Source organism: Camelus ferus, chromosome 14, assembly GCF_009834535.1.
Source record: "Camelus ferus isolate YT-003-E chromosome 14, BCGSAC_Cfer_1.0, whole genome shotgun sequence".
NCBI classification, from domain to species: Eukaryota; Metazoa; Chordata; class Mammalia; order Artiodactyla; family Camelidae; genus Camelus; species Camelus ferus.
The window spans coordinates 52,549,898-52,570,125 of NC_045709.1; the positions used below are offsets into that span (position 1 = coordinate 52,549,898).

The 20,228-nt window shown below is 37.3% G+C and overlaps 1 protein-coding gene across 8 annotated transcripts in view; it reads left to right on the plus strand.

The window, feature by feature from the left end:
- Positions 1 to 20,228, plus strand: part of KLF12 (Kruppel like factor 12) — a 517,595-nt gene that overhangs the window by 261,418 nt on the left and 235,949 nt on the right. The window lies entirely within an intron of this gene.

Genomic DNA, 20,228 nt, shown 5'->3' on the forward strand with positions numbered 1-20,228 from the left:
AGAAGTTGATCTTATCAACCTGGAAAGCATATAGATACTAATGTGCTTTCTCCACCTATCCAAAGTGGCTCGAGGAAGCCCACTCAGATCCGCTGTGACATTAATCCGAGGGAATCAGAGCTCTTAGAGCAACTTGTTCCATCATGTTGGATCCAAAGTAGTCGAGACATTTAGTCCAACTGAGATCTAATATGTCAGTGTTGTACAAAGATATACTGTGGTAAAAAAAAATACTTTTGTTGTGCTCTATGGTTTATAACGTGCATTGTCATGTGTGTACTCATGTGATCAATCAGAAAAAAGCCTGTAAGGTAGGTGCTGTTATATCCATTTTACAGATAAGAAATCAGTCACACAGGTGGAAATGTTGATACTTTGGGTTTAAATCCTCATCATCAGAGTCCATCTTCTGTGTTCTCTCACTGCTGCGCAGGAAATAAGGCGTGGCCAGTGGAAGATGGGTTGGCCCAGTATTATACAAAATTGCATCAAATAGATCTCAGTTGAAGGACTCTGGAACTTTTGCTTGTACCACCAGCATCAGGAGATCAACTGGCAACACTGCTTTGTTGATGATGACTAAGCACTCAGGATTTGTAAAGTGTTGATTAGATAAAATCTGAAATCCTAAGCAGGTCTTTCAGAGGTGGTGTCAGTACAACTTTGTAACTGATCATGAAGTCAGAAGAATCAAAGTGGACTCCTAGGCTTCTCATTTTGTGCATATTGATATACACAGTTGATATCATAAGCATGATTAGAGAATAATGGGAAAGAAAGTCGTTTTTTTAGAGTATGAGATACGAGAAAGAAAGTATGAGGTAAGGAGATAAAGGAGGGAGAGAAGGAGGCTTTATAAACTTCCTTGGATACTTTTTAACTTACGAGCAATCCGAGTAGAGGTACAGGGAATAGGAATGTAGAACTCAGGAGAGACGTGCGAGCTAAAGATGGTTCACCTGTCAAGAGATGGAATTATGGCGGTAAGCATGACTTGGATTTCTAATGGACGAATGTGTAGAAAGGGAAAGAGATAGACTGAGGTGTGGGGTTTTCAGGCTCCTGATGGTGGTACTGAAAGGTGTGATAGAAATCATGCCCTAGGGACTCCAGAAAAATAAAAGGTGAATAAATTCCCTTCCCTTGCATAAGGAAAAGAAAGTCTCAAAATTGAGTACCCATTTTGCAGCCAATTTACCGACAGGCATAGGTGGTGGGATGTATACAGGTTCTGCTCTTGGGTGACCTGAGCCATATCAATTGATGAAATATTCGCATTGAGAATATTAGGTAAAATAGAAACATACAGAAATACTGACATCACTAACAAAGTCTGAACTTATCCAGAAACCAGAGCTATAGGAAACCCTACTGACTACTGGGAATTATATAGGAAGGTCTCTGAGAAGCCAACTAGATGTTACAGGGTATATTCAGCTTGTTTATATGAAAGTATATTGCATACTTACGTATCTGTATTACTTTCCATGCACATTTAGCTGGCTTATTTAAAAAAGAATTTACAACAGATGAGAAGCAGCAAATGTGCACTAAGCATTTTAGCAAAGAAAAGGACCCTAAAAGTTTACCTAGTTACATTTCCTCATCATACTTAGGTCCAAAGATGTTAAGTGACATATGCACGGTCATTGACCTAGAATTGTAACCCAAATCCTCTTGACTCTCCGTCCAGTGTTCTTTGTATTGCATCATAGGGTAGAAGGATCATCTATTTAAAAAAATGACAATATTGAAAAGTAAAAGCCTGACAAACTATAAAATGCAGATACAAGAACTCAGGAAGCACTACAGTTTAAGGTCATTTAGTGTAGACACATGTCAGTGGATCCTGAAGTTACCTGTTTATGCAGCATGGGCATAGTCTTTGAGGTTCATAATTACTGCTCTGAGTCATCAAGAAAATGTCATGTCCCTTACTTTCTGTGTAAAATATATGAGTATTTGCATCCCAAATTGCTAATATTTGTTCTTTTAAATTTGAAGTTGGAAGAAATAAACCGTCACCTGTCCAGAAAGCAAAACTCTCCAGAATACAGGATTCTAAGAATGCTGTGTAAGTGAGGCTTACCGATGAAGGGAGAGCTCTCTCTTGTATCCATCCGCTCACTCTTTCATTAAATGGCGAGACTTAAATGTTTGGTGCAGAGAATAATATACCTAAAAGATTGCATGCCCTTATTTACAACTGAAGCCTTCAAATATTTAGAGGAAGGCGGGATCAATGTTCGACGCCTTGTTTACAGATCTGATCGTTTAAGTCTCATCCTAGACAGAAGGCATGAGAGCCTCGGAGAAAGTACCTCCCCTTCTCCACTTGACTTTGTCTTAGAAACTGGTCCTTAAACTCTCGTTCACACATTGTTTACCTCGTTCTTCTGTCCTTGAACACCACCAGACTTGAGTTGTGTTATGTGACTGTGTGTTCCAGTCTTGGCTGAATCTTTTCATCTTGGCATTTCTGTGGCTCTCTGAGCTGATTCTGACTCGTTTTCTCAGTTTTGGTGACTAGCATAAACCTGTTTTCACTGGTCATTCTTGGGTCATCCTCTCCACTGTCTGCCGCTTTCACTAGGCTGGGAAACTGATTCCCAAGTCAAAAATGCATTTAATTATGAGCTTGGGAAATGTTACATTTGTATTCGTAGGAAGTTATCAGAAAGCAAAATTAGTGGCCTTTCTAAAGCAAAGGAACTTCTCAAGGTGATCATTTGTATTTGTCATGAACCATATCCTGGCATTTATTTTGGTCGTTATTTATAATATTTTTGTCTAGAAAACTTAGAGATAAACATGCATGAGATTTTAAATAGGCGCTATCATTTTCTTTGTCCCAGTTTGGTGTATTTAAGTGGCCGAGATTAGAATTAAATTAATGTGGAAAAGTCAGAAGTGATTTGTGCACTGCAGAATGTTAACTAACATTCTGCTGTATTTCCTGAGCAAAGTGCTGGCAGATCTCTGGACATACAAATTCAACATCATTGGCTTTCAGTGCTATGGCTTAGACCTTAGGGGTGGCTTTCCCTTGAACAGGGTAAAGGATTGTGGAGGATCAAGGGCAGCGTTAGGGAATTGACTGCTTTGTGTGTCACTGAGGGAAAATTATATTTTGGCTCAATCCTTTTGCATGTGGAGCTGCAAGAGGCCACAGAGGTTAGGACCGCATTCAGGCTGTCCTCAAATGAAAGTTGGCTACCCTTTTCTTATAAATCCCCAAGGGAAAGAGATTCCATGACCTCAGTTGACTATACATTTCATAGCCTTACAATCCCACTCAAAAGTTCTTCCTAAAGCCCGTTCCTAATCCTTCCTCTTTCAGTTAGTTTCTTTTCTCTGGCGTATTAAAAACAAACAAGCAAAACACTTTTACTGTTCTTTTTTTTCCCCTTTAAGTTTGTCTTTATCAAAACAATACGTACTCATTATGTACTCATCAGAGAAATAGCAGAAACCATAAAAAGAAGTCAGAGTCAAGACTAGAAAAACTACCATAATTTTCACTACACTTAAGAGTGAGCTAATAACTCCTCTATGCTATTTGTATTTTGGTTTTGATACTTAAGAATAGAGAGTACAAACCTTTGTATGTCAGTGTGCATATTTCAGCATCTTTTGAAATGACCCTTTATGGTATTTTCCTTTACAGCTCTGAAAATTTATTTAACCACACTCCTATTTTTGGACATTTCGGTTGCTTCCAAGATTTAGTAATTACAAACAGCAGATAAATATTCTTTTGCACAACTCTAATGATTACCTTAGGATAAATTCCAAGAGTTGGAATTGTTAGAGCAAAAGGCATGTGCATTTTATGGCTTTTCATATTTTCTGCCAGATTGCCCTACAGTTTACAGCCCCACCCACTGGATCATGAGAGTGGCCTGCTCTTAATTAATTCACATTGCAGCTCCATCCCAAGATCTTGGGAAAGATAGCTCACTGGCATGAGATGGTCATTTTGTAGCTTGAAGAGCAGGCTGTAATAGGGGCTTATGAACCATCATTCTTTTCCTTTACTGAAATTCCTGTCACCTCGTGTCTTTTGGTTAGAGTGGGAGATTTTAATATATTTATTTTCTTTTGAAAAGGAAAGATGAGTGGGAAAAAGAGAACAAGATTTTTGTGAGCAATGTGCAGTTGTGTGTGTGAACGGTCTCTGTATTTCCTGCCCCAAACATTGAATCAGGTTCTATAACGTTCCTTTGTGGACTGTGGGCAGTTGGGGTCATACACAGCCATGTAGATACGAGTGCTGGGTATCTGAATGGGTGACCCACCTATCCCGTCCCCATCTGCAAACCTGATCTGTCTCTCTCTGTATAAGACTGAAGCAGAGGTAATTAGCAGCTGGAAGGCCCTGTATATGTGAGAAAAATCAGGCTAATAAAATTTTTTACATTTTGTGGAAGAATGAAGAAATGGGCCATCAAAAATAAATTATGCTTTTAAAATACAGTATTTCTTATGGAAACTTTATTAAAATATTTTCCCCTATAAAGTCTTTCATCTGAAATATATAAGAATCTTTTTGTCTTAGGAAAATGTATTTTTAATGGTGTCAGCATTTATCCATTGAAGTGAAAAGATGTTGATGGTGCTGTGATTCGTAGCACTGCTTTTGTAAAAATTAAAGAAATTTTCTTTTACTGAAATACAGTTGCTGTACAATATTATATATGTTACGGGTGTATAGTATTGTGAGTCACAATTTTTAAAGATTATATACTCCGTTTTTAGTTACTATAAATTATAGGATATATTCTGCATGTTGTACAGTATATCCTTATAGCTTATTTTATACCTAATAGTTTGTACCTCTTAGTCCCTTACCTCTGTGGTGTCCCTCCCCCTCCCTTCCCCCTGCTGGCAACCACTAGTTTGCTCTCTATATCAGTGAGTCTCATAGCACTGGTTTTTATTCTTGTTTTGTCTGTTAACCTAGCCATGCTGAGGATATTTGATCCTAAGGCAGAGGCTTTCGGCTAGTATGGTATCAGGTGATACTGGTGCTCCACAGATGGGTTACAGGTATCCATCCCTTGACCGCTGTGCCGTGGAGCCATGGGAACTGTTCTATATGTTCCATAATGTACAGCACTTGGGAAGCACTGCTTGAATGACCTGTTTTGGCTTTTGGATCCCTTGGAATATACTCTAGGTTCAGATCAGCATAAATGTGTCTGAGCGTCGTTACTCAGCCTCCTGTAGATTAGTCTGATATCATTTGGGGAGAATTGAGAGATCCAAAAAGCTTTGTCTCTGCACTAGAACTAGAGTAGAACTAGAAGTTGCTGCTATATATGAAAATAGATAAAAAAAAAAGTTTCTTCTGTACAGCACAGGGAACTATATTCAAGGGATAGTTCAGGTATCTTCAGTGCCCTATGCCCTGGAAAAAAAGACCTAGCTAGGCTTGGTTTTTGCAGTCCTGTGTTCTGTGAATTGTCCCACAAACAATGGGAGATGCAGAGGTAATCAGTCATTGTGAAGAGCCATTGAGGAGCTTTCTGTTGCTGGGACCTGTCTCTTAATGTGTTTGTCTTGTCTTGCACACTCTGTATCCCTGCATCCTTGGCTGTAATGTACGTACGTGTGAGCAAGTGCTGAATGCCTAGGTTTCCTCTTGAAAGTTACACTGTAGCAGAAATCACCTTCTCATTGTCTAAGTTTTGAATGGAAGATTCTGAGTGATAGAAAATTAGACACTAGGCATTTGTAACAATACTTCAGGAAGAATCTATCAGCTCTTTCATGTTAGTTTTCCCTATTTGTTGTCTTCATTGGTAATAAATTATAAAAATAGGACCATAAATTGAACCTCAGACTCTGTTACTAACTAGGTTCCCATCTTAATCACAGAGTGTGTGTTTTCCTCCCATCTCTCATTGAGGGCTGGAATCATTTTGCCAGTGTTCCTGGATGTGTGCACTTACCAACCAGGGAACTAGATTTTTTTTTTTTAATTGAAGTACAGTCAGTTACAATGTGTCAATTTCTGGGTACAGCACAATGTCCCAGTCATGCATATACATACATCATAGCTTTCATATTCTTTTTCATTAAAGGTTATATTACAAGATACTGAGTATAGTTCCCTGTGCTATATAGAAGAAACTTGTTTTTTGTTTTTACATCTGTTTTTATATGTAGTAGCTCATTTACAAATCTTAAACTCCCAAATTTATCCCTTCCCACCCTCTTTCCCCAGTAACCATAAGATTGTTTACTATGGCTGCAAGTCTGTTTGTTTTGTAGATGGGTTCATAGTGTCTTTTTTTTTTCTTTCTTCTTCTTTTTTTTTGATTTCACATATGAGTGATATCGTAATGGTATTTTTCTTTCTCTTTCTGTCTTAGAATGACGATCTCTAGGTCCATCCATGTTGCTGCAAATGACATTATTTTATTCTTGTTTTATGGCTGAGTAGTATTCCATTGTATAAATATACCACAACTTCTTTATCCAGTCATCCATCCATGGACATTTAGGTTGCTTCCATGTCTTGGCTATTATATATAATGCTGCTGTGAACATTGGCGTGCATGTATCTTTTCAAATTAGAGATCAGGGAGCCAGATTTTAGCATCCAAGTTGTACATGGGTTCTTATTTAAAAACTAATCATTTGTCATATACTTAACAGCTATAACATGTACAAACACTTACATGTATACATGCATATATTTATATCCTTATATCTTCTGAAATAAAAATGACTGTTTTATTGCATTATTTAATTGTATTTTACTCTTACATATAATAGGTACACGGGGAAAAATGATTAAATGCAGAATGATGTATTTGCTCACATTGCCCTGTATTTCAGATTATTAACCAGTCCTTCTATTGGCCTTGTCAAAATGTGTTTATAATTAACATAAAGTAATAGAATAACATTTGAATTCCTGTTAAAAGTATGCTTAACTGATACAAAATAGTGTGAGAGACTGGATTATTTCTTCACAACTCTTATGATAGCACCTTGCTACTTTTGATAGTTTTATAGACTTCGCAGTAGTGATCACCTTTAGGAATCATTATTCTTTTATATATGTCTATCATTGCCGATGTCCTCTGAGTAAAATAAGAAATGCATTATTGAATTGCCCATTTATTTTTTATCTGCTGTTTTGAGACCACTCTAAGGAATATATTCTTTTTTTTTAATTAAAATAGAATTAGTGACTAAACTTACAGCAGATAATTTTTTTAATTAATAAAACTTTGTTCATAGAACAGTTTTAGATTCACAGCAAAACTGAGCAGAAAGTATAGAGTTCCTCCATACCCCTACCACCCACTCATGCACAGCCTTCCCAGCTGTGCACACCTGCACCACAGGGTGTGTTTGTGACAGTAGATGAAGAAGCTGCACTGGCACATCATCATAACCCAAAGTCCAGTTTACATTAAAGTTTGATTTTCGTGCTATGAATTCTGTGGATTTAGACAGATGTGTAATAATGTCAGGTACTCACCATTGTAGTATGATATAAAATAGTTTTACTGCCCTAAAAATCCTTTATGTTCTACCTGTTCATCCCTAACTCCCCCTTAACTCCTAGCAACCACTCATCTTTTTGCTGTCTCTGTAGTTTTATGTTTTCTGCAATATCATATAGTTGGAGTCAATGCAGTATAGAACATTTTTAGATAACTCTCTTTAACTCAGTGACATGTATTTAAGTTTCTTCCATGTCTTTTCATGGCTTGGTAGCTCATTTCTTTTTTTAGTAATTTTTAATATTCCATTGTTTGGATATACACATTCGTGTATTCATTTATCTGCTGAAGGACATCTTTCAATCATCAAGTTTTGGCAATTATGAATAACACTACAATAAACATCCATGTGTAGGTTTTTGTATGGACACAAATTTTCAAATCATTTGGATAAATTCTAAGGAGCATGACTGTGGGCACTACAGTAAAAGTATGTTTTGTTTTGTTAAACACCCTCCAGCTGTCTTCCAAAGTGGCTGTACCAGTTTGCCTTCCAACCAGTAATGTATGAGAATTCCTGTTGCTCCACATTCTTGTCAGCTTTTGATTTTGTCAGTATTTTGGGTTTTGGCCATTCTAATAGGTGTGTACTGGTATCTCGTTGTTTCAATTTGCAGTTCTCTAGTGGTATATGATATTGAACGTCTTTTTATATGCTTATTTGCCATATGTATATCTTCTTTGGTGAGGTATCGGTTAAGGTCTTTGACACATTTTTTAATCAGGTTATATGTTTTCTTATTGTTGAGTTTTAAGAATTCTTTGTACATTTTGGCTAATAGTCTTACATCAGATGTGTTTTCTGCAAGTACTTTGTCCCAGTCTGTGGCTTCCCATTCTCTTGAATGAAACTAAATGAAGTTTAGTTTATGAATTATTTCTTTAATGGGTTGTGCCTTTGGTATTACAGCTGTAAAGTTATCTCCATACCCAAGGTCATCTAGGTTTTCTCCTATCTTATCTTCTAGGGGTTTTGTAGTGGGTTTTAAATTTAGGTCTATGATTGATTTTTGAGTTACTTTTTGTGAAAGGTATAAGGTCTGGATCTAGATTTATTATTAATTTTTGCATGTGGATATCCGGTTTTCCAGTACTGTTTGTTAAAAAAACTGTCTTTGCTCCTCTCCATTGTATTGTCTTTGCTCCTTTGTCAAAGATCAGGTAACTGTATGTGGGTATATTTCTGGGCTCTCTGTTCTGTTCCATTTATCTGTTTGTCTGCTGTTTTGCCAATATAGTTGGAGTGATATCCACCATGTTTGTTACTATTTTCTATTTATTGTCATTGTTCTTTGTCCCTGTTTTTGTCTTCCACGCTTTTTCCACCATTTATGGTTTTGTATAATTTTATTTTCTCTCCTTTCTTATATATTGTTATGTTTCTTTTTTTTTACTTTTTTAGTAGTTGCCCTAGAATTTGCAGTATATGTTTATGACTAATTCAAGTCCACAAATAACATTATTCTGTTTCATGGATAGTGCAAGCATCATAAAATAACAAAATATTTCTGATTCCTCCTTCCTTTATCTGCTCATAAAAGGCATCCCTCATTTCTGTTACGTTTTTGATCACTTGTGTTTCTTTTTGGATCTTTCTTAGAATTTCATTTTCTCTACTTATATTATCCATCTGTTCTTGCATATTGTTTACTTTTAAAATTAAAGTTCTTAGCACATTAATCATAGTTTAAGAAATTCCTAGTCTGGTTATTTCAACATACCTGCCACATCTGACTCTGGTTCTGATGTTTGTTTAGTCTCTTCCAACTGTGTTTTTTTGCCTCTTAGTATGCCCTGTAATATTTTGTTGAACGGTAAACATGCGATGCTGGATAAAATGAACTACAGTAAATAGGCTCTTAGTAACATAATAGTAAGATGTAAGGGAGAAGAAGTGTTCTTTCATCCTGTGATCACATCTGATTAGTCTTTTGGTGAGCCTGTGCCTCTCAGCTGTGTAATTCACTAGATCTTGTTAAGAGGAATTTACTGCTCTGATATCTTTCAAATGGAAATCCTCCCTCTGATGGAAGTATCAGAGGATTTTTCTCCAATAATTCGCGCTCCTTGAGAATAAAACTCAAAAAGTGTGGGGACACCCTGTAGCTGGAGTTTTTTGACTCAGTTTTGTCCATCCTGAGCCTCCAGTAGTTCTTCAATTACAGCTCACCTTTCTCAACCCTAGCACTGGGGTTCCCAGCGAGGTTTTTGTTCTGGCGAGTTGTGGTTCTCTGCGTTCTCGTCTTTCTCTGCAGATTTTTCGAACAGCAAATTGTCTTATGACCTCACTTCTCTGGTGGATCTAACAAAAGCTGTGATTTTTGTTTATTCAGCTTTTTACTCGTTATGATGGATTGATGGCTTTAAGGCTTCTTACGTGGTGGACCGGAAACTGAAAGGCCCCAGGGATATTTTTAGTACTTCCAAAAATGCATTGTTGAGAACCTACTTCTTTTCCTCCCTCATAACTCTCTAGGAATTTTCTCAAATAACAATTCCAGTATTGTTATGTAATCAGAGAATGTGGCCTCAAAGAGAAAAGGCCCAGGGAAGTGGGAGATCTGCACAACGCAGAGAGCACAGCAGTGTGTGGTTATCATACGATCGAGTAGTTTGTTTAAAAATCTGACAAGTAGCAATCTTTTTGGCCAATGCTTTCTCGGACAAGAACAGAAAAGATTGATTTTCCCGTTAAGAATAAAGTGTTTTAAAACTGACTGCTGTGTATAGAGGGAAAAAACAAAAGTATCCAGCCCATGGCTTCCTTTTACAGGATGCTAAATTTTGAGCAGAAGATAATGGTATAATATGTCCATTTTTCTCTTGTTGTGGAATTGACTAGACATTAAAAAAGATTATAGCACTTGCAAATTAGATAACATTATATCATAGATCTGTGCATAATGAAAATATTCGCAAATATCAGTTGATAGCCCACTTGAAGCTATGTGACAGGATTCAATGAATCAATTACAAATGTAACTTAGTAAGTCCCTTTCAATTCCACTTACAAATTTTACAGATCTGTAGTAGTTTAATTTTATCTGTAACATGAATATACATGCAACTCTTTGTGGGTGTGGGTGTGGGTGTACTTTCCTTGTTAAAGAAGTGTCGTGACCTTTTTATACTTAAGACAGTTAATCTGGATAAAAACTGATTTCTCTCACCTGTTTTCCTTTTAACCTGTTTGGTTCTTTTTTTACCTCACAATTTGAACACCCAGTTATTTCTTTTAATTACACAGATAATATACGAAATTTATAAAAAGTGAGAAAATTTGTCAAACAAATGTGAAAAACATCAGTCCACATCTTCTCAGGTCCAATTTTGAATGTATATCCTTTTAGCTCTCTCTCTTCCTCTCTCGGCACCGCCCCACCTTCCTCTCTTTTCTCCCCTCTCTTTCTCTCTCTCTCTTTCAGTTGTAAGCATTGTTTTTAAAGGTATGGGAACATATTCTTCTGTCGTCTCTTTTCACTTACTTGTGATCATACGTCTACTTTCAGACAAAAAGCTACATATCATAAACTTAATAAATATTATTTGGTGGTTTGTATGTTGTCCCATAATCCAGTCAACCAATTCCCTATCGTTTGGCAACAGATTGATTCCTTTTGGTTCTTTTAATACTGTAAGCGGGACTCTGTTATACACGCTTAAGTAGGCGCTTGTTCAGTCATTTTCTTAGGGTAGCATTTGCTTTTAACTTCATTGTTTTTACCAGGAAGCTTGGAGGCCTTGATGTGTCTTATCCACTTGTGTGTCTCCAGCTTTTTTTCAGCTGAGTAGGCTTTCAGATTAATGTTGAAAGAAAAAAACTGAATTTTGCAGTATTTGAGGCTATTGTTCCTGTAATTTTATACATTCAAAAGGTGGTTCATAATGGGCTGATCTTTTGGAATAAGCCATGTACTTAATGAGCAAGATAAACTTTACCATACTTTGTCCTTTTAAAACCTAACAGATATTTTTGGTTTTAAAGATAGCATTTATCTGATATTGTGTTAAAAATAATGCTCCTAAAATAAATCTCTTTATATTGAATCTAAATAACCATACATGCTAATGATAGAATATGTAAATATGTTATATAGTATATATTGTACATATGTAGTACATAATCATATACATGCATTATATATAGCCACATATAGAATATGTAACCATATTGTAATATGTAACCATATATAATACTTAAACTTCTTTTTAAGTTACTTTTAGTCCTTTTGTACTAATAGACTTAATTTATTATTTTTCCCTTATTTGACTCTTTTTGCTTAAGATGTAGTCAAATTCTCTAAGGCTTCCTTCCTTAAATTTTATCTGGCATCAAAGATCAGGGAGGTTTTTCCCTCTGGGAAGGTTAAATTTAAGTTGTTTAAGCCTTTGACCTAGTTGAGGGAGTATTTCCCCTCTGTCCCAAGGGGTCTCTGACAGCCAGCGGAGTAGAACAGGGTAGCAAGGCTATCACTTACGAGACAAAGACGAACAGGAAATGAGAGGAAAGGTTGGCTGTGATGGCCGAGGATTCTGATAACACAGTTCATGTGAGCAAGCAAGGGAGAGGTTTCCCTGAGTAACAGGGTCAATGATGACGTCATTCCTTGAGGGACAATTCATCAAGCAGAGTAAGATTTTCTACTGTCCTTCCTTCCTTCCTTCCTTCCTTCCGGGGGTCAGGGGCAGTGTATGGAGGTCAGAGATACCGAATTTGGTTTAGATCTGAAAGTCATGGCATGCCCATGGAATGTCCAGTTGGTGATGTTGACCGATCAGTTGGAATATAGTTCTTGGTCTTAAGAGAAACAGGTCAGGGCTGGAAATACAAGATTGGGTCCCAGCAGTTAGTTGCTGTCATTCAGCTGGACGATTATATCACCGGCCTCTTTTTCAGTGGAGACACAACTGAGACTGTAGATAGGTTAATTTTTCATTTTATGGGGCTTTTTTTTTTTTTTTTCCCAATTGCCTGGGTTTATAATCACACTGAGAGGTCTGACGAGGGAAACGGGCTTTTCTGTCCTATCACAATCTGAAGGGAAACCGAGGCACCTGGAACTCTCTCTCTGTCCAGGAAGGGCCCACATTTCCCCCTATTGCCCAGAATGGTCCTGCCTCCAGCCTCCTGCATGTGATAAAGCCCCAGCTCTGGGAACAGGAGGAGCCCCTGGGGAGCTGCTGGTGGGCACGTGGGCCTGAGCAGCTGGGGCTGGTTGGCACCCTGCTCAGCCTTGGCCTCCACAGAGCCTGGACAGAAGGGGAGGCCCAGCGCTCACCTGTACGATCCACACAGGACGTATCTCCAGTCCGAGATGATGAACTTCTCCTGGATTTGGCCGGCGAACTTCCTGCCTGACTTGGCACAGTACACCTCTCCTTCTACGCTCCGGATGGAAATGTTCTTGAGGTGACTCCTGCACTGAGGACTTTTAGCATCCTTGGGCATTAAAGGCCTGGGGCACTCCTCCAATCTTGTGACATTCAAAACATCTCACTTTCCTACCCATCTCACTCCCACCCCAAGTCCCAAAAGGACTAGGTGGATGCCAGCGGGAAGGTCATGGTCTCAGTACTGGTTGAGGTCTACTGAAGTGATGATGTAGAGAGCTTTATCCAACAGGCATGGAAGGAAATCCCTACGTGTAGTTCTAAATTTTCTAATAGACATATTAACTTTTTTTTTTTTTAAAAAAGTAACTTTAATAATATATTGTTTCACTCAATATAACCAAAATATCATTTCACCATTTAGTCAATGAAAAACTAGTGAGAATGTTCTGTATTCTCTTTTCACACCTAGTCTTCAAAATCCAGTGTGTATTTTATGTATAAAGCACCTCCAAAATTTGGACTAGTCACATTTCAGCTGTCAGTGGCTGAATGTAACTACTGGCTACCTGGGCACCCTAGGTGTAGACTGTGTGTATCCCAGTGGAAGTGAATTTGTGGGTTTGCCTTTCCGGCATGTTCTCCCATCTGCTAAAAAGAAATCTTTTTAAAAAAAATTTTTCTGTGAATCTGAATTGGCAGTGAGATGCTCTAGAGACCTCCTACCTCTTACATCTTCTAATTTTTTACAAGAGGACACCCTTCCTCCTCCTCTTTAGCAAGGATATTGTTGTAGTTTAATTTACATAACCTGTGGTGATTTAAATTTGTTCTTTTGGTCCAGTACAACTAGATGGAACTAACTCCTGGGGTTCCCCAAGAATGTTCTATTACCACAAGGATGTATTGGATTCTGTTACTTAAAAGAGAACATTCCTAACAAAATTAAGAAAATATAGACAGATTTGTATTTCATTTCATATTGTGAAATAGTCTGCTCTTTGTTTTACATTCTTTTTTTTTTCACTTTTTTTGAGGGGGGGATTAGGTGTATGTATATGTATGCATGTATGTATTTATTTATTTTAATGGAGGTACTGGAGATTGAACCCATGCTAAGCATGCACTCTACCACTGAGATGTACCCTCTCCTCCCTGAAATACTTTGTTCTTGATAGAGGGTTCAGTCCCAGTTTCTGTGAAGAAAAGTGACATATTCATCATCCAGCAAATTAGATGTAGAGCCAAGAATGAAAACTCTTATATTCTAGTTTCTTATTGAAAGTTAAGTTACCGTATACATTTGGGTAAATACAATTTCTTACTCTGAGGAGTTTTGAGGCTAATTTGGTGATCCTCACTGGCCATGTCTAGGAATGAGGCCAGAGATCTCCCTTGAGTTGTTATATTAACACCGAAATCCTTACAGGTGTCCTTCAGTTCTCACAGCTGGAAATAACGAGCCAGTTCTTGTGGTTCCTTTCTGGAAGCTTTGCACTTGTTTAGGGGGAAAATTTGGATATACAGAAACAGGAGAAGGAATTCAAACAAAATAATAAAGCCACTTTGTAAAACGTCTCTAATTTCCCAGCAGGTGTATTTTAAAGTAAGCTGTAACTATCATTTATAACCAGGTATTATTTTCTTTTTTCCCTCCATTTTGTTTCTTTTATTTCCCTTCTTCTCACCCAAGCATCCACCTCTCTTCCATGTACACACACACACACACAAATATAAACACATAGATCACAAGGTTTATTTGGAAAACTAAAAGGGGTGCTAACTCCCTTTTTAAAAAATTGAAGTATAGTCGGTTTACAATGTTGTGTTAATCTCTGGTGTACAGCATAGTGATTCAGTTTTGTGTGTGTGTGTATATATATATCCCTTTTCATATTCTTTTCCATTATAGACCACTACAAGTCACTGAATATAGTTCCTTGTGCTTTGCAGTACGGCCTTGTTGTTTATCGGGTTAGAATCTCCAAATCCCGAACTCCCAATTTATCCCTCCTCCTTGCCCTTTCCCCCTGGTAACCGTAAGTTTGTTTTCTGTGTTTGTGAATCTCTCCCTTCCTTCCTTCCTTCCTTCCTTCCTTCCTTCCTTCCTTCCTTCCGTCCTTCTTTCCTTCCTTCCTTCTTTCTTTGTGTTAATTTGTTCATTTGTGTCTTTTTTTTTTTTTTAGATTCCACATGTAAGTGATACATATGATATTTTTCTTTCTCTTTCTGGCTTCACTTAGTATGACAATATTGAGATTGTATTTATACTATTGGGCAATACAATTCAACATAAAATTAAGATTCTTTTCTACTGTGTTAGTAATATCAGTAATTATAAAATAGTGCTGCTTAAATGGGACACCCTCCCCTACCCTCTTGACATTTGACCATTTCTGAGGGCATTTTTGATTGTCACAACGAAGGGGGTGAGAGAGTGTTCTGGGGTCTAGTGGTAGGAGGCAGAGGTGGTGCTCAGATCTCTGAGTGCACAGGACGGCGTACCCAACACAGAACTGTCTGCTCTGAATGTCTGTGGTGCAGATGTTGAAAAACCTCGGCCTAAAAGAATATCTGAGTTATGATGGACTTCCCTAACAAATGTTTCCTATCTCTGAGCAGCATTTAATTTAGAGGTGTTCACTATCAAGTAGCAGAAAAAGGTAATAGAAACTTCCTGGATACAATAAGTTATACAGGTTCAAGATTATACTGTTTCTGTTTTTACAGGACAATTTTATTAAGAGGCTGGAGGAAGTAACAAGGCCCGAGTAAATGCTATGCAGTTATAGAATTTCCTAATAAAAATGTACTTCTGATTTCCATTGAATGAATTTTGTTTCTTTTCTGATTTTCATTGTATTACATTTTAGAATTTTAGAAGTTCTGTTTTATGGGAAAAATAGCCCTGGACTTAATTTATCCTCACACATACCTAACAGAAATTCTAAGATGGCATAAGTATGGTTGATACAATGAGGAAACAGAGATGGGGAAAGGCATTCAAGATGACAAAGATGTGGATAATGGCATGGAGGTGTTATTATCACTGGCTTTCTATTGTCCTGAATACGGGCAGATTTAAACATTTTAGCCACTTGGATTTATTTTATCTCCTAGGTAGTTCTTCTGGTTTCCTCAAATAATTTTGCAAGTTTTCCACAACTCAAGTTACAGGGCACTCTGTAGGTGTCTTCTCCTGCAGAGGCTGTGTTGTAGAAGCAACTATCTTTCTTTAAAACAGTGTTTTTCTGGGTAATTGTGTGAACGGAAACTACAAGAAAAGGCTTTTAGCACTGCATCAAATAACATTTGATTGCCAGGAAGGGCTAGCAACCACTTCATGGTTATGCCTGGGAGTCAGAGCATATTAAATGTCTTCATTGAAACACCCATGGAGAGGTGAGCTGTGTATCTGTTACTGGTGTTCATCCTCATAGGTTTAAACAGATAAAATAGTTCCATGTTGCCATTCATTGTGAGAAATGTATATTAATTGTGTAGCTCAGTCTTCTATCAATTGCTATCATTAGTATTTTTATCAAAGCTACCATTTCCGTTCTAGTATAATAGTTCATATAGAGCAATGTAACACATAAAACTGAGAGGGTTCTGTGAAGAGTCAAAAATCAGATGAAGGCATCCATTCTTAAAAGTAAGTTTGGGTAGGATGGGTGAAATAGTATTACTATTACTACTACTGATTAAAATTATTTAATAATAACTATTAATATAAAATATGTTGTGCTAAAGCATCTTATACACATGATCTCATTGAATCCTTAAAATAATTCTGTGAAGTAGAAAATTTCTGCATTTTACAGATAAGAAAACTGAGAAGGGTTAACCCAGGGAATCTGTTCATTGGGCCCATGTTCTGGGCAGTATTCTATTCTAACTTACATTTCTATAGAATCACGAAAGTGTAAAGAAAAAAAGTGTAGACTTGAAAGATAGAATGCTTTTGAAAAGGTGAAAGAAGGTAATCAGAATTCTTGGAGATGGTGGTGGATAAAATGAAAGTAGATATGTAATGGCATTGACAATAAAAATGTCAAATTAGTATAAGATTTGGATTATACATAAAATTTAATTATTACAACTAAAGACATCATTTGAGGAATCTGGAAAAATCACAGTTGGAAGTGGATATTCTTGAAAGCTCACAGATTACATTTTGGATTGAGCCTATGCATTTGACCATTTGGCAGCCAACTAATGTCTTTATTGTATTTATAGTCAAGTAATGTCTTTCTCCACTGCATTCCCAGGACCTATAGTGCTGGGGGAAAAACAGGAAAGGCATGGCCATTTTAGTGATGTGTCTTACAGGATTGTCCAGGCAGTGCAAATGATTATACCTTCATATTTTTCATATAATCTGTTAAAAGCAATTACTTTTATTATGCTTTTTAATAATATGACAGACACCACATGCTGCTTTTACATGCTTTGACAGTCGTTTCTTGGATGACATAAACTGTGAAGGTCATTTTTTCTAGCTTTACTTTTTTGAAACATAACATTAAAAACTAGTATCATGCTTAGGATTTTCAAGGAATGTGATATTTTACATTTGGCACAAAATCTTAATAAATGTTTAAAATATAGACTAGAAGGGAGTCCATATAGATTCTGGGGGTGAATATAAAGACTAGTTTACCTGTTTAGCAGTTTACGTATTTTTCTGTCCACTGAGAAGAACCTCGAGGTTAATCTTTTCTTTTTATTATCGTTGGAATAGTTCTGATTTAAGAATAAAATTAAGTTGGATTTGTATTTCTCCTCAAAACTCTTTTGCTTATTCCCAACTCTTCAGTACAATTTATTCAGGCTGTACAGGAGACAAACACTCAAAAACTCATGTTTTAACAAGATAATCCATTTTGGGTTTGATAAGGAGCCACTTGACGTCACTGCAGATCAGGGAAGGTGGAAATGTAGGTCAATAGCCATTTCCTTGTTTCCTACAGAAAATAAATGACTTAATTTTTGATAGTAATTTTCATTGTCTTCAGGCTCAGACGACCAGTGATGTTATTCTATTACATATTCCATTCAGTATTCTGGATGTTTTTAAATTACTATCCAAATGACTTTTCCTAAAGGGAAATGGCCGATGGATATGTTAATGTGTAGTACTCTTAACGCATACTTTGGTGAAGATCTGTTTTTTTAAGTTTTTTTTTTTAAAGTTACATGTCTTAAATTTTTAAGTTTTGATAACCGTAGCAGTCTGTAAAACAATAAATCCTTGGGAAAATGTTAATAAAGACAGTGTTAATTCTTAAATATGTAGCTATTAAGATGACATCTTTTTTTAAAAAGTATGATTGATTTACAGTGTTGTGTTAGTTTCTGATGTACAGCATAGTGATTCAGTCATACACACACTTATCCTTTTTCGTTATAGGTTATTACAAAGTATTGAATATAGTTCCCTGTGCATATCATAGGGCCTTGTTGTTTATTTTACATGTAGTAGTTTGTATCTGCTTAATCCAAAACTCCTAATTTGTCCCTGCCCCCTAAAATGACTTCTTTATATAGTTTTTTCCTTATTTCAGCCAAACCCGTGTTTCCAAGTTTGAATAAATTTGAATTTATTAGTATCTGTTAAAAGATTTGAACATACTCCACTTGAGAGAAATCTCCTATGTGTAACAGATCCCGAGTAGGCAGAAATGTATTGAAATTAAACAGTATCCCTGAATATTCATGTTTCCCAGAGTGCAGTAGGTCCTTTACTAGATACTAAAGAAATGTGATGTGATGTGTTTTTCCTCCTGGGCTTCCTGCCTCAACCTTCCTGTACGATGTAGAAAAATCAATGCCATCTTGAATACTCCTCCCAGCTTTTACCCCATTCGTACTTCCTCCTTCTTGGTCAGTCATCAGAAGCTATTCATTCTTCCTATGAACTGTCTCTCAAATAATTTTCCTCCTCTTTGTTCCCACTGTCAGTGCCTTGGTCAATCCCTCACCACCCCCCCCCCACCGAGTTACTGCCTATGAACTGGTTGTTATTCCTTCTGCATCAAATCCTAAGTGTTTATAAGCCATCTTCCAAAGTGTGTCTAGTGCCGTCTTCGTAAACGCAAAGCACAAAGCTTCAACACATTATGTTTTGCTTCACGATGCCCCATCACATGTTATGTGATGCCCACACACACTTCTCCCCATGTACCTCGGGTTCTCTTGAGACAGGGAGCTGTTCCCACTTGTTCACTTGGGCCCCTAGCAACTAGCGATTGCAGGCATTAAAGGCATATTTTTAAATGAATAAATGAATTGCCATAACGTATAAGACCTTTTGCCACCTAACCCCAAATTACCTATCTGGTCTCATCTTGTTTCTTCTCCAGTAAACTCTATGATCCAGCCACATGAAATCCTTTATTATTCTTCACAAAAAAGGGGTATTTCATTGTCCTATGATTTTGCTTATGCTCACCTCCCATCTGTTTGTCAGCAATCAGTTATCATCACCTGGGTCAGGTGGACCTGGAGAATGAATTGACCTTAGATTTATTTATATTTACTCTTTTCATTAACCTAACATATACTGAGCCCACACTATGTGTTAGACTCAGCTATAAGTCTGGGGATAGGGATACTGCTGGGAACAAAAAGACAAAGTCATGGTCCTCCTGGAACTGACATTCTAGGGTAATAGATAAAGAATTCGCCAGGTAGTGAGGAACACAAAGATGGAATAGAATATACAGAGGCCCAGATGAGAGAGTATTTTTGACATGGTTGAAATGTAGCCTGAACAGTGTGGTAGAAAATGGAGTTGAGTAATTGGTTAGAGGCACGTTGGACAGTGGCTAGAGGTGCCTGCTATAGGACAGGGTCAGGACTTCAGGCTGACCTTCACGTGACCTACTTTCAGTGTGTCTTTGCCTTGCTTCTCCCCCGGCAGCCCTGGTTCCCAGCCTTTTGATGTAACAGGAGCCTGAAGAACCCTGAGCAGAGTGGCTTGGACACTGCTGGGCTCATCCAGCTTTGCAGCCAAGGTCAGAGGCCCCAGTAGTTGAGAATCTCTCTCCCAGTAGCATTGGAAAATAGCTGTTAGCCCAGAGTTAGACTGTCTCCCAGTTTTATAACCTTGGGCAGATTACTTAATCTCTCTGAACCTGAATTTTCTTATCAAAGATAGACATAGTGAAAAGAAGTTGTTGGGGGACTAAATAATGAGAATGAAACTCTGTAAAACTTTCTCTCTTCTGTTCACTACTGTTTCCTAAATATCTAGACAGTGCCTGGTACTCAGTAAGTATTTTTCTGAATGAATCAATAAATGAATAAATGAATGATATAATAAAGGTAGAACACACGAATGTATGTTCATGTGTATGTAAGTGCTCAGTA